The sequence below is a fragment of the Capra hircus genome, chromosome 11, assembly GCF_001704415.2.
Source record: "Capra hircus breed San Clemente chromosome 11, ASM170441v1, whole genome shotgun sequence".
Lineage (NCBI taxonomy): Eukaryota > Metazoa > Chordata > Mammalia > Artiodactyla > Bovidae > Capra > Capra hircus.
Window position 1 is genome coordinate 43153996 of NC_030818.1, and position 14333 is coordinate 43168328.

The window sequence follows — 14333 nt, forward strand, 5'->3', positions numbered from 1 at the left end:
TTGTCCAAAATAATAGGATTTACATTTGACCTGTAATAGGACATACATTTACTATGTCCCTGACACCATGAAATAGAAGAGAAAGAGGTTATTGAAATGACCAGGATTGGGAGTTTATAGGAGAAGGCAATGGCAACCCACTCCAGTACACTTGCCTAGAAAATCCCATGGATGGAGGAGCCTGGTAAGCTGCAGTACATGGGGTCGCAAGGAGTCGGACGCAACTGAGTGACTTCACTTTCAATTTTCACTTTCATGCACCGGAGAAGGAAATGGCAACCCACTCCAGTGTTCTTGCCTGGAGAATCCCAGGGACAGGGGAGCCTGGTGAGCTGCCGTCTATGGGGTCGCACAGAGTCGGACACAACTGAAGCAACTTAGCAGCAGCAGCAGCAGGGAGTTTATAAGATGATGGAGTAGAAAGCCAAAGAACCCAATCAGTTGAAGATGCCAGCAAGGGATGAGCTACAGTGACGGAGCAGAGGAGGAAAACAGGTGGTGGTCAGAAGGTCACAACTGGCTGAGTAGAAAATGGAAGGTAGCCTCAATGAAGCTGATGAGCTGGTTAATGGGTTTAAGATTGAGAAGAGTCCAACGCCCTAGGTCTATGCTCAGAGGTGAGCAGTTCTGGGTAACCAAATGACTCAAGGTGTGCCCTTGGGTGCAGGTTTATTAAATGAGTGCCTTCTGCCAACACCTCCAGTTTGGCTCAAGCCAGAGTGAGCTTCCTCCATCCCATCACCATGAACACAGTGCTTTGGCCACAAAAGACTCCTGTGGGGACTTCCCTGGTGGTCTAGTGGTTGAGAATCTGCCTTGCAATGCAGAGGACATGGGTTCCATCCCTGGTCTGGGAACTAAGATCCCACATGCCGTGGAACAACTAAGCGCATGCACAGCAACTACTGAGACTGCACGCTGAACCCATAGGCCACAACTAGAGAGCCCATGCACCGCAAAGAAAGACTCTGCACGGCACACAAAGATCCGGTGTGCCACAATTAGGACTGATGCAGCCGAACAAACACATTGTTTTGCTTTGTTTTGTTTAAAAAGACTCCTGTGGTTCGGTTCTTGACACGTCAACCTGGGTTGCCCTCCCTTCTACCCCCATCTCTCTCCCATAGATTCGTTTTTAAGCTCCAGCTCATGTTCTGCGTCCTTAGTGAGACTCTCACAAATGTCTCCCATCTGAATTAATGCCTCCCACCTCCAGCCTAAAGGAAAACAGTCCTGAATATTCATTGGAAAGACTGATAATGAAGCTGAAACCTCAATACTTTGGCCACCTGATGGGAAGAACTGACTGATTGGAAAAGACCCTCATACTGGGAAAGATTGAAGGCAGGAGGAGAAGGGGATAACAGAGGATGAGATGGTTGGATGGCATCACCAACTCGATGGACATGAGTTTGAGCAAACTCTGGGAGCTGGTGATGGACAGGGAGGCCATCCAACCACCGCAGGGAAGCTGCAGTCCAAGGGGTCGCAAAGTCGGACATGACTGAATGACTGAACTGAAGCTCCAGTCTGGGGGCGCATCTGTTACCGCCCGCCTTGAGTTTGCCATACATTATGATGGGGTTTTCTGTTTTCTCCACTGGAAGGTACATCCTTGGAGGGTAGGCAGTGGAAGGATCTTTAGGCAGCTGGTGTTCCCAGCAGGGAGGCTGAGTCAGTGCTCAGGACTGAACTGGATAAAGTAATAAAATAAGGCTCTAAGCAGACGGAAGTGTATCTGAGGAACTCTGAGATCAAAGAGGTCGCGGGAGAGAGCACTGTACTCATTGTGCTCCTGCCAACACTCACAACAGCTGTGCCAGGGAGATCGTCCAAGTTTGGAAAACTAAAGCTCAAAGGTTCAGTCTTGGCCATCACTTGTGTTTTTACTCCTCCCTAAGGTCTCAACCAGTATCAAGACTAAAATCCATCGGTATGCTGGTAACTCCCAGAATCCCTCTCCAGCCCAGAGGCACCCGTGCTGGACTCTAGACACAACTCACACCACCTCTAGCATCTCTCACGGGTCTCTGAAACTCACATAGTCACAGACTCGTGATTCCACCCAAAATGTGTTTTTCCCACAGCCGCCTTCATTCTAGTAAATGGCCACTCGACTCTACCAGTTAGGACTAAAAAAAGTGACTCTGCTCTTTCACAACCTTCTCCCAGCAGTTCTATGGACACCATCCGTAGGTGTCTAAATTCGACTACCCACTCCCCTGCCATGCCACTTCTAGTACCTGCCACCTGGGTTATTGCCTTTCCTAGCCACCTCTCAGCTTCCCTCCCTGCCCCCTTCAGCCTGTTGTCAGCGCAGCAGCAGAGCAGAGAGGTTCTCTTCAAGTGTGAATCCTATTATTCTGCCCTCCCGCTTAAAGCCTTCCAGGGGCGCCCCATCTCAGACCCTCAAGATGGCACGTCAGGTCATACCTGATCCGCTGCTTCTATTTTTAAAATAGCTCTTTCAGATATAATTCACATACCATACAGTTTGCCTACTTACAGTGCACAACGGTGTGGCTTTTAGCACATTCTCAGAGTTGTGCAGTTACCATCTCAATGGATATTAGACCATTTCCATCGTTTCATACAGAAACTGCATGCCCCTGGGCATCACTCCCCAGTCTTCCCCCCTCTTCCAGCCCCAGGCAACCTGCTTTCTGTCTCTACATTTCCCTTTTGTGGATATTGCCTAGAAACCTTTCTGAGTTTCTCTCCTCCTGAAACCCCTCCCTTCCCCTCTTCCATTTTCCTCCTCCTATTCCACCCAACACCTTGGCCTCCTGGTGCTCCCTGATCACTCCCTTCAAAGGGCCTTTGCACAGCTGTTCCTTTCACCTGAACTCCTCACTCCCTGATCTCTGTACAGCCACACCTCCTGTCTCAGCTCAAATGTCACCTCCTCAGGGAAGGAAGCCTTCCTGACCTCTGCACAAACCAAGCCTCCCACATTCCCTCACCCCCACACCCTTCTCACATTCTCCATGTCACTGATCATTATATATAATGCATAGAGTTTATACAATATATATCAAATATATATTTGATATGAAGTGTACATGTGTGTGTGTGCATTCCTTTTTTAAACTGCCTGTGCCTCCCTGCCACACATGGAATATAAGCTCCAGAGAGAAGGGGTTACTACTTTTGTACCCATAGTGCATTGAACAGCACCTGAAATATACACTATAAATATTGCCAAATGAATAGTAGAAACAGGACTTGAACTTGAGTCCCCTGAAGTCTATACCTTCAGTCATTGTACTCTGTAGCTCTTAGAAAATGAGAAGGATTTGGACAGCGGCAAGAGGTAGGCTTCCCTGGTGGTTCAGATGGTAAAGAATCTGCCTGCAGTGGGTACGGAAGATCACCTGGAGAAAGAAATGTCAACCCACTCTGGTTTTCTGGCCTGGAGAATTCCATGGACTGCATAGAATTCCATGGGATTGCAAAGAGCTGGACACAATTGAGCGACTAACATACACACAAGAGGTAGAAAGGTCTACCACCCATGCTTAGTGTGCTGGACACTGAGGTGCACTGCCCAGGTCTTGCCCCGGGTTGAGGGGTTCTTTAACCCAGCTTTGGGAAGTGTTGGTAGGATCCTTAGAGCTGGCCCTGGTCTACAGCGAGCCGCCTACCCCAAGGCCTCTCTGCACCTTCCTAGAGAAGCCTGTATCCAGTGGTCAGTGGGGATATAAAGCCTGCCCTGGGTTCCAACTGTAAAGGGCCATCCTAGCTCCAGAGCTCCTCATGACATCAGCTGAAGCCTCTGTTGGGACAGCATCAAAGTTCAGCTTTTCCTTCCATCCGTCCTGCTCCTTCGCCTCTCGCTACAGGTGTTGGTTCACTCCCCAGGAAACTTTGTGCAGGCAAACCTCTGTTGCAGAGCCTACTTCCTGGAGAGCTCAGCCTGTGATACGCAGAACAAATCATTGAACAACCTTCCAGAAAAGTCAGAGGATCTTTTGGAAACTGGACATAGAACAAAGAAGCTGGGCCTCTGAAAGCTATGCCAATAACCAGATGAACCCATCCAACCTGCATTTATACCAGCCAGGCTCATCATTCCATGTGATGAGCGTGGAAAGGAAGAGGACATGGTGCACAGGGCCCACAACTACCACCTCGGCAGGGAGCAGCCCTCACGTGAAAGCAGCTCTACTTCTTAGACCAGCAGACCTCGGCTTGAGTCCCTGTCTGTGCCGTGACCTCACCCCAGTGGGCCAAATCCACAGCAAGTCATGAGTCATCAGGCTCCATCATAATTTCCTCTTAGCTACGTACCCCGCCCCCACCCCAAGGACAGTGGTTATCCCCACCTCCTCTTCTGGAGCCTGGCTGTTGAGTGGGAGAAAAGAGGGGAGGGAAAAAGGAGTCAATCAAGAAATGACAGCCCCAAGGGGGCAGCAATACCCCTGCATGAAGTCTAGAGAGGAGTTGGGAAAATTATTAAAATAACACTTGCCTCTCAGTCTTGCAGTTGAATAAGAAGTTAGAAGGTGGTCTCCTCCCTAGTGTGGATGCAGCTTGGGGACAGGCATCTGTTTTCATAAGTAACAGTGCAGCCATTCATAGGACTGCGAGTTATCCTCAGGCCACTGCTCATAGAGGAAACTGTGCCGAGCTCTATTCTGAGCTCCTGACACATGTTCACTAGTCTCGCCCTCATAACGATGAGGGAGGGGCCAGCATTGCCACCCTCATCCTGCAGACGAGGAGACAGAGGCCCAGAGAGCTTAAGAAAGGGAAAGAAACTCACTAAGGCTGCACAGGTTACAAGTGGGTTTGGCCACTGTACCTATCACACTGCCACTGTGTGTAATTCGGGGCTGAAGTCAGTGCTGGGATTTAGTGGGATTGGGATTAGGAGTTACACTGCCCCCAGGGGTACTCCTCACAGCTACTCACATACCCCTCAGAAGCAAGTCGGGGTGAGTGGCACCCCCCGCCCCGAGAAACCTGGGCAAAAGAGAACATGGGTTAAGGAGAAGCACAGGGGCTTCCTTCCCTCCAAGCCCCCTTTCTTCCTGTCTACTGTAGGGGCTAACATCGCAGCTTGATGCATGGTGTCCGCTTGCTCTCTGATGCGCTCATTCTTTCCAGATTTTTTATTTTCTTTCCATTTGCTCACCAGGGAAGGCCTGCTGGGGCGGAAACATCACGCATGAGCTAAAGGAGAACAATGGGTGCCGGCTGCCGAGGAAGCCTCGACTGTGGTGGCTATATTGTGGTTCCAGAGCTTCCTCCAGGCAAGATCTGATCTTACAAGACACCCAGCGGGCTGGTGGAGACATTCATCACTTCCTTCCTCAGCAGAGGTGCTAATAAAATAAACTTTTCCTCTCACGGGCCAGTTAGCTGCTGTGTTGATTACAGCAAGATCTTCATGGACTCTGGTTCTTCACTTGTCCTTTCAGAGTGTTATCTTCCTTGTACCTACAAGTCCCAGGCCCTCCCAACACACACACAAAGAATTTAGCTGTGTTTCTCCATGAACATCTGTAGGTACCGCTACTTATTCCCAAATTCCCCTCCTGGACCAAAAAGAGTGATAATCTCCTTAGAATCCAGATGTTGGAGCCAGGAGAATGTATTCATTCAGCTAGACTAGTGTTTCCCAAGCTGTTTTCATTACCTCCTCTTAAAGAACCCTGTCAGGCAATTTTTTTCCTAATTGCCCTTCTTCCCATGATATGACTGTATATCAACATATATCAGGGCATGAACCATTGCAATATATAAGATTTTTTTTTCACATACCTTTGCCCCTCGCCCCCCTCCACCTAAGAAACACCTTGGGAGCAGTATTGCCTGTTAAGAATACATGAGCTGCAGGGGACTTCCCTGGCAGTCCAGCGGTTAAGAATCCGCCTTCCAATGCAGGGGGTGCAGGTTCAAACCCTGATTGGGGAGCTAAGATCCCACATGCCTCATGGTCAAGAAACCAAAACATAAAACAGAAGCAATACATTGTAACAAATTCAATAAAGACTTTAAAAAATGGTCCACATTTTAAAAAAAAAGGAAAAAAGAATATATGAGCTAGAATCAGCAACCGAGATCCCACCCTGGCACTCTGTTCCTTTTTGATGGTGATTGCCAACATCCTGCCCAGTGCTGCACTTCTTGCTCCTAGTTATAAATCAACTCCCATCTGCCTCTCACAGTCAAACCTTAAGCCTGAAGTAGTTTCAATCCTATGCAGTTACCTAAAAAGAGAAATGAGTGACTGCGTTCATCAAAAGACTAAGTACAAGAATGCTCCTAATCCTTCTACATTGTTGGTGGGAATGCAAATTGGTACAACCATTCTGGAAAACAGCATGCAGGGGCCTTAGAAAACTAAAATAGAGCTACCACATGACCCTGCAATCTGCTCCTGGGCATATATCCACAGAAAAATATGTTATGAAAAGATACATGCACCTCAATGTTCACTGTAGCACTTTTAAAAATAGGCAAGACACGGAAGCAACCTAATTGCCCTCAGCAGAGGAATGGATATAAAGAAGATATGGTACAAATATACAATGGAATATTACTCAGCCATTAAAAAGAACAAAATAATGCTATTTGTAGCAACATGGATAGACTTAGAGATTGTCATCCTGAGTGAAGTAAGTCAGACAGAAGGAGGATTATCATATGACATCCCTTATACGTGGAACCCAAAAAGGAATGATACAAATGAACTCGCAAAACAGAAATAGACTCACAGACTTACTGAGAACGAACTGATGTTTGGCAGGGGGATTGAGGTGGAGGATGGGGGAAGGGATAGTTAGGGAGTTTGGGATGGACACCTATACACTGCTATATTTAAAATGGATAACCAACAAGGAACGACTGTAGAGCACATGGAACCCTACTCAGTGTTATGTGGCAGCCTGGATGGGAGAGGAGTTTGGGGAGGAATGAATACATGTGTATGTATGGCTGAGTCCCATCGCTGTTCACCCGAAACTATCAAAACACTGTTTGTTAATTGGCTATATCCTGATATAAAAAGTTAAAAAAATGAAACACCTAAAAAAAAAAAAAGAAAGAAAGAAAGAATGCTCCTAGCAACTTTAATCATAATAGCCCTAAACTGGAAACAATGTAAGTGATCTTTAATAAGAGAAAAGATAAATAAATTAGGATATACTCATACAATAGAATATTACCAACAATAAAAACTGGCACATACAGTAACATGGATAAATTGCAAAAACAATGTAATTGAAAGAAAACAGGCACAACAGCAGAACAGTATGATTCCACATCTGTGAGGTTCAAAACCAGGCAAAACGAGTCCATGGTAATATTCAGAATAGCAGTTACCTCTGGGATGACGCAGAGGGAAACTTCCTCCTCCTCTATCTTGATCTGACTGATTGCTACATAGGTTTACTCAGGTTAAAATGTGCGTACTTTATAATAATTCTAGCTCTACACTCGAGATTTGTGGGCTTATCTCTGCCAATTATAAGGTAAAGTTTTAAACAGGTCCTTGAAAGCTCCTAAACAAAATTAACCAGAGGTGCCTGGTTGTCGATTTCCCACACAGAGACCTACTATGGAGCATAGTTGAGAAACTGACCCTTATCCAACCCCCCAGGTATTTCTGGTGCATGTTGTCCTGGCATTCCACTCTAAGACACAATGGTTAAGAGTTTTAGCAGAAGGAATTTACTGGCTCCAACAGCATATTGTTGCATGTTCCTTCTCCATAAACCTAAAGGACTTGGAGTGAATGGAATAAATGTAGCAAAAGGTTCCCTGAAAAAAAAAAAAAAAAAAACTGTGAGAAATGCAACAGGAATAGATCTTGTGTCCCATAAGCTTAAATTGAATCAATCTGTAGGCAAACTGGCCCTTAGGAATGAAGGCCCAGATGTTGGAGGCAAGGAAAAAAGGCAAAGAAAGAAACACTTGAGACTAAACAGTTTTTCATTGCTGCAGTTGAGTACTCTGGTTCCATCCCACCATACATCACTGTGTGTGGGAGGCAGAGAATCATATCTGTACCTGAGTACTGGCTCCCGTGGAGTTGTGTGACTTTGGGTAAATTACTTAATACCTCTGATCTTCAGTTCCTTCTCTGTAAAATGGGAATAACAGAATTTACTTCATGGGATTGCTGTAAGGATTAAGAGAGAGAAAGAATATAAGGAATATATGATACTGTGTGTGTTAGTCACTCAGTCGTGTCCGACTCTTTGCGACCCCATTGACTGTAGCCCACCAGGCCTCTCTGTCCATGGCATTCTACAGGCAAGAATACTGGAGTGGGTTGCTATTCCCTTCTTCAGGGGATCTTCCGGACGCAGGGATTGAACCTGGGTCAGGAAGATCTCCTGCATTCCAGGCAGATTCTTTACCATCTGAGCAACCAGGGAAGTGTATGATATTAGGGAAGGAAAAAAGTCTTTTTCCCTCTACTCTCTTAGGTTCTCTACCTGGAGCCTGTAAATCAGGCTGTCAAAAGACAGATTAACGGGAAAGAAAGAAACAGTTTACTAATATGTGCAGTGCATCAGTGATGGGTAACTCAAAGGGGTGATTACAGCTGGGCTCTGTGACATCTTAACAAAAAAACAATATGCTTTTAGAAGTGACAAGAAAAGGAAAAGGAATTTAAATTTCTATGGCAGCAAATTGTGGGAAGGCAAATACAGAGCAGGAACCAATGAAAGGCAAAGTCTTGTTAGTAGAGTTTGTTAGGCAGAGTCCTCTGGTGCCATCTCCGAGCTGGTAAGGGTCTAGAGGTATTTACAGCGATAAACTTCAGTCCCTTCTGGGAGAGAGGGGGAAAGGGACACCTTACTGAACTTCGGTCCTACTTTTAGGTAATTATGGAGCAAACGAGAGCTTTTCTTATATCTGCTTCTCAACTGCCTGCAGTTCAAAATAGTCCTTATGCCAAAGTGGCACATTTTGGGGTAGCATATTCTGCTGCCCTTCATATACTCGGCGTGAGGAAGGAACTTGCAGAGTGCAGCACTCGCCCATCTTTCCTGAAATTTAAGTTGTTTGCAGTAGCTTCAGCCCCTCCTATTCACTGGGCACCGATTTTGTGCCTAACTTTGGGCTTCCCTGATAGCTCAGTTGGTAAAGAATCCACCTTCAATGCAGGAGAGTCCAGTTCAATTCCTGGGTCTGGAAGATCCACTGGAGAAAGGACAGTCTACCCACTCCAGTATTCTTGGGCTTGGCTCAGCTGGTAAAGAGTCTGCCCGCAATGCAGGAGACCTGGGTTTGATCCCTGGGTTGGGAAGATCTCCTAGAGAAGGGAAAGGCTACCCACTCCAATATTCTGGCCTGGAGAACTCCATGAACTGTATATAGTCCATGGGGCCATAAGAGTCAGACACGACTGAGTGACTTTCACTTTCACTTTGTGCCTAACACTATGCCGGGGCCATGAGATGCAGACACTCACAGTAGAGGGGGCGTGATGGAATGACCTAGGAGGACAGGAACCGGGGACAACGCTGCATGGTGCAGGCAGCTCACCAGTCTCGGGGGATGAGGGACAGTGTCTCAGAGTTCCCCCAAACTGAGTTCAGCAGGCTAAAGGGAAGTTGCCAGAAAGGCAAGCATAAAGACCAGTGAAGGCCTAGGGTGAACAGGGGATCTAGCTGTGTAGACTTTCTGGGTTCTCTTTCATGGGGATATTGATTCAAAAGCCAGCATCTAGGGAGACCGCTGAGTACCAGGCATGGGGTCAGAAGTGTGAAGAACATGAGGCTGACTAAGTCAGTCGCTGCTCTCAGGAGACTCGTGGTCTGAATCAAGCCCTCCCCACACCACTGCAGGGACAGAAAGCAGGGGGTTGAATTACACACATAATTTTGTCTGGCCTATGTCGTGAACCACCTGCTAGTCTGAAGAGGGGAGGGCGGAGGTCTGGGGTGCTCTAACTATTTGGCTACTGGACCCGGTAACAGTCTCTGACCCTGGAGGGAGTCAGCAGGCATGTGACTCTCCCAATCTGACTACCTCCATCACCCTCAGGTAACAGAGCTTCTGAGGTTCTGTGTCTTGAAAGCCAATTGCCAGGAAACCTTCATGAGTGGCAGAAATCATACCTCTGGTGGGTCGGCAGTGTCTCTCCCCAGCTCTCTCTGGCAGAATCCAAAGGCCACCATGTCACATTGTCATAAATTCAACTTTTTCAAGAAGACTTATGCTGCACTATGAATTGGGTAACCTCTCCAGGGCTGTGAGAAGTGCTTCATGCTCAGTACCCTACTAGTAACTGTTTAACATGGGCTCTGCAAGAAAAAAAAAAGTCTGAATTTGTTCACCAATTTCTTCGGTGTAAATACTCCCACCATGACCAATTTCAAGCTACCAAGGCTATGCCACTGAATGTGAAATTGGGAAGAGATATGTACAGTCAGCTCTGGCGAGCAGAAGGGAGCTGCTTCAGCACACCACTGAGTCACACTCTCGATGGTCCCTGAAAGATGACTTACCAGAATGATCTGTAAATGGAACTTCAGTGATGAATAGTGTCATATTCTTAAAATCCCAGAAGCATTGTTGGAAATATCTTTGGGCGCTAGAGTGACCTGCTTTCAGAGCTGGGCGCATGGTTCTTGTCTCCTCTGGACCAGGTTATCTTCCATATCAGGTCCCATCCTTTGTCTGCCCAGTCACCTCCTACCCAGCCATCCTTCCATTTGGAGCTTGAGTCACTTCCTCAGGGAAGTCTTCCCAACATCCCAGCCTCCACCTAGTTCCCCCTACCATGAGCTCTCAAAGTCCCACCTTTATCTCCTTCCTGGGCTCATCACAGCTTTTAATAGTAAATGTTGTTGATGTGGGGCTTGCCTGGCAGTCCAGTTTTTAAGAACCCACCTACCAGTGCAGGGGACATGGATTCAACCCCGAGTCTGGGACGATTCCACATGCCTCGGGACAACCAGGCCCCAAAACTACTGAGCACATGCTCTGGAGCCCTTGAGTTGCACCTACTGAGGCCAAGTGCTGCAACTACTGAGCCCACACACTCTAGAGCCTGTGCTCTGCAACAAGAGAAGCCACAGCAAGCCTGCACATTTCGCTGAAGAGTAGACCCTACTTGCCACAAGGAGAGAAAGCCTGCATGTAGCAATGAAGACCCAGTGAAGTAAAAAATAAAAATAAATAAAATTAAAAAAATTATCCTTAAAAAAATGTTGTCAGTGTGATTATCTGATTTGTATCTCTTTCCCTCTAAATTCCCAAAGAGCAGAGCCTGGTCACCATGGATCCCTCCTCCTGGCACGTTTTAAGGGCTTAGAATATACATGTGAGACAAAAACGTACAAGATGTGAAGAAGAGTCTAAACCAAGAGCACCAACGCAAGGGACAGGCAGAGCTAGAGCTCCCTTCAGGATCACCTCACAGAGCTCTCTCCACCTCCAGTCACTTGCAAGATTTTCAGCTTCAGTGTCAATTCAGCCCCAGAGTCACCCTCATCCAATAGAGGAGAAGAATTTCCAGCTCTGATGAGGAAGCGCTGGGCTACCACCAGCTTTATTTGCTTGTGTTCAGTTCAGTCGCTCAGTTGTGTCCACCTCTTTGCATCCCCATGGGCTACAGCATGCCAGGCTTCCCTGTCTGTCACCAACTCCTGGAGCTTGCTCAAACTCATGTCCATCAAGTCAGTGATGCCATCCAACCATCATATCCTCTGTCATCCCCTTTTCCTCCTGCCTTCAATCTTTCCCAGTATCAGGGTCTTTTTCAATGAGTTGGCTCCTTGCATCAGGTGGCCAAAATATTGGAGTTTCCGCTTCAGCATCAGTCCTTCCAATGAATATTCAGGACTGATTTCCTTTAAGATTGACTGGTTTGATCTCCTTGCAGTACAAGGGACTTTCAAGAGTCTTCTCCAACACCACAGTTCAAAAGCATCAATTCTTCAGCTCTCAGCCTTCCTTATGGTCCCATCTTTCTTTATGGTCCCACTTGTGTACAAGTGAACACAGATCTCCCTCTGGCCAGATTCAGCCCAAGGACCCTGGACTTGCTACAGGAGTCTCTTTGGCAAGGAGAAACGCTCCTCTTTCTTGGAGCACACAGCTTGGTGGCAGCACTAGAACTGAATTTCTGCCCTTAGTCCAGCACCTTGGTGCATCATACAATCTGCAGAAGTCTGCACAGCAGCCCTGCTGGCTCCACCTCCCTCAGAGCCAACCTCACCAGGATCTAAGAACAGAGAGCTGCAGGTAGAGGGAACAGCAGTGCTCGAGGCAGGGCTGAACTCTGGCATCGAGAAACAGGAGGGAGTCAGAGAGGGCAGCAGGGGCCAGAAGGGCAAGGGCTTCAAGTTAAGTGAAGAGCTTATATTTTCAGGGCCGGTTGAATTGATCAGAAGTCATAAAATGGATAAAACAAGAATTTTCATTCTTATGATCTATTGACCATGAATGGGAATAGACCCTGAGGGAGTATACGGAGGTGGTCCCCGTATTATATACAATAGTCTGGGGACCAGTTCCCACCCAGGGCATGCAAGACCTAAGCTAGGTTATACTGTGAACTCTCCTCCTTCCACCTTCCCCTCCAGGTAAAAGTAGGTTGCCATAAGCACAAAAAATGTCCCCAAAGGGGTGGACATGTACCTATCCCCTTTCCCTTCTTTTAGCACTGTTTCTTTCCCTAATCCAAAGATGTGATTTGACTGAGGGCAGTCTGCTCTTGGTCTGAGGTAGAAACTTGGCCCTAACTAAACCAGCAGAATTCTTCCCTGGGATTCTTTAAAATATGAACCATCTCTGGTTCATATTTTAAATATATGGTTCATATTTCTGAGGACTTCCCTGGTGGCTCAGATGATAAAGAGTCTGCCTGTGGTGCTGGAGACCAGGGTTCAATCCCTGGGTCCAGAAGATCCCCTGGAGAAGGAAATGGCAACCCACTCCAGTATTCTTGCCTGGAAAATCCCATGTGTGGAGGAGCCTGGCAGGCTACAGTCCATGGAGTCGCAAAGAGTCAGACACAACTGAGCGATTTTACTTTCAGAGAGATCTGAGTAATTCCTTTCTGGTACATTCATTTTACTTTTCGGGGGGAGGGAGGGGTGAGCACTTATTGCTAAAGTATGCTTAGAAATAAAGGATGCAATGGTAATAGAAGGGAAAAACATGCCCCCACGGAGGTTACAATTTAGTGTGAGGGACTAGTCTGATCCCTCCCCTAGCTTGTGAAATTACAACGGGGACAGTTACTACAAAAAAGAGGCTGGTGGTATTCTGAGACCTATGACAGGAGGATTGACCTAGCAAAGCTGATGACTGAGCTGAGAAATAGGCGTTGCAAATGGCATGGGAGAAGCCTAAGCGGCAGGAGAGAGGGTGGGGAGCATAGGGAGAGAGGACAGCCATCACTTAAGAAGAGGGAGAGGGTGGAGCAAATCCTGGTGCCAGATGAGAGTTGAGGTATAGGAAGAGCCTACACCTCAGGCTCTAATTAGGAATTGTGTTTGGTTCTAATTATAGAGACCCAGAATAGTAGTGGCTTCAGTAAGACAGACATTTATCATTCCTTACCTAAAAGCCATCTGTAGATAGAACGTAGGCATCTTTATCCCAGGCTCCTTCCACTGTTTTCTCTGCCACCGTTAGTGCTCTTTTCCATCCTCAAGTTCTCTTCATACTCTCAAGATGAGTGCCCTAGCACTAGCTATCACATCCACATTTCAGGCAGGAGGAGGAGGATGGCATCAGGGCAAAACTGGCAAAACTTCCAGCTGAGTCAGCCTTTTGTAAAGGACTTTCCCTAGAAACTCGATTACTTCTGCTTCCATCTCATTGTCCATCCCCAACAGCAAAGAGAAACTGGAAAATGTGGTCTCTTTAGCCAGGTACATCTCCACTTCCAACAAGAGGAGAATTTTGTTACCAAGAAAGAAGAGGAAAGCTTCAGATGTCTTTGAGATGCCCAAGAGCAGACAGCAGTTAGGTAAGTGGATACAAACTCTTAAAGCTTGGAGGAAGGTCTGTTTTAGAAAATAAATAAGGGACCCCTCTAAGTAGAGATGGTGATTGAATAAAATTTCTGTGGGCATGAATAAGATCTCTGTCAGAGGAAGTAAGAAGACATAGGCTACAGCCTCGAGGAATTTCAACATTGGATGGCCAGGTAGGAGGCTAAGCCTCTTGAGAAGACAGAGAAAGACAGGGACAAGAAGCTGGTAGATGTGAGGCTATGGCACCCCATAGTGGGGACGATCCCTTCTGCAGGGAGAGAGAAGAAAGGATCCTTGAGGAGAGCTAACCAGAGAGAAGGGTTGTGGGAGGAAGGGGCAGAATGAGGGAGGGAGAGTTTCGCTGGTTTCCTTCCATCTGAT

At 46.9% G+C, this 14333-nt stretch overlaps 1 long non-coding RNA gene across 1 annotated transcript; it reads right to left on the minus strand.

Annotated features, from left to right (window-relative positions):
* On the minus strand, positions 7159-10723 carry LOC102169110. Its single transcript, XR_310376.3, has 3 exons — positions 10080-10723; positions 8017-8089; positions 7159-7767 (listed from the first exon to the last, which is right to left on the minus strand). It is a non-coding gene; the product is annotated as an uncharacterized LOC102169110 (long non-coding RNA).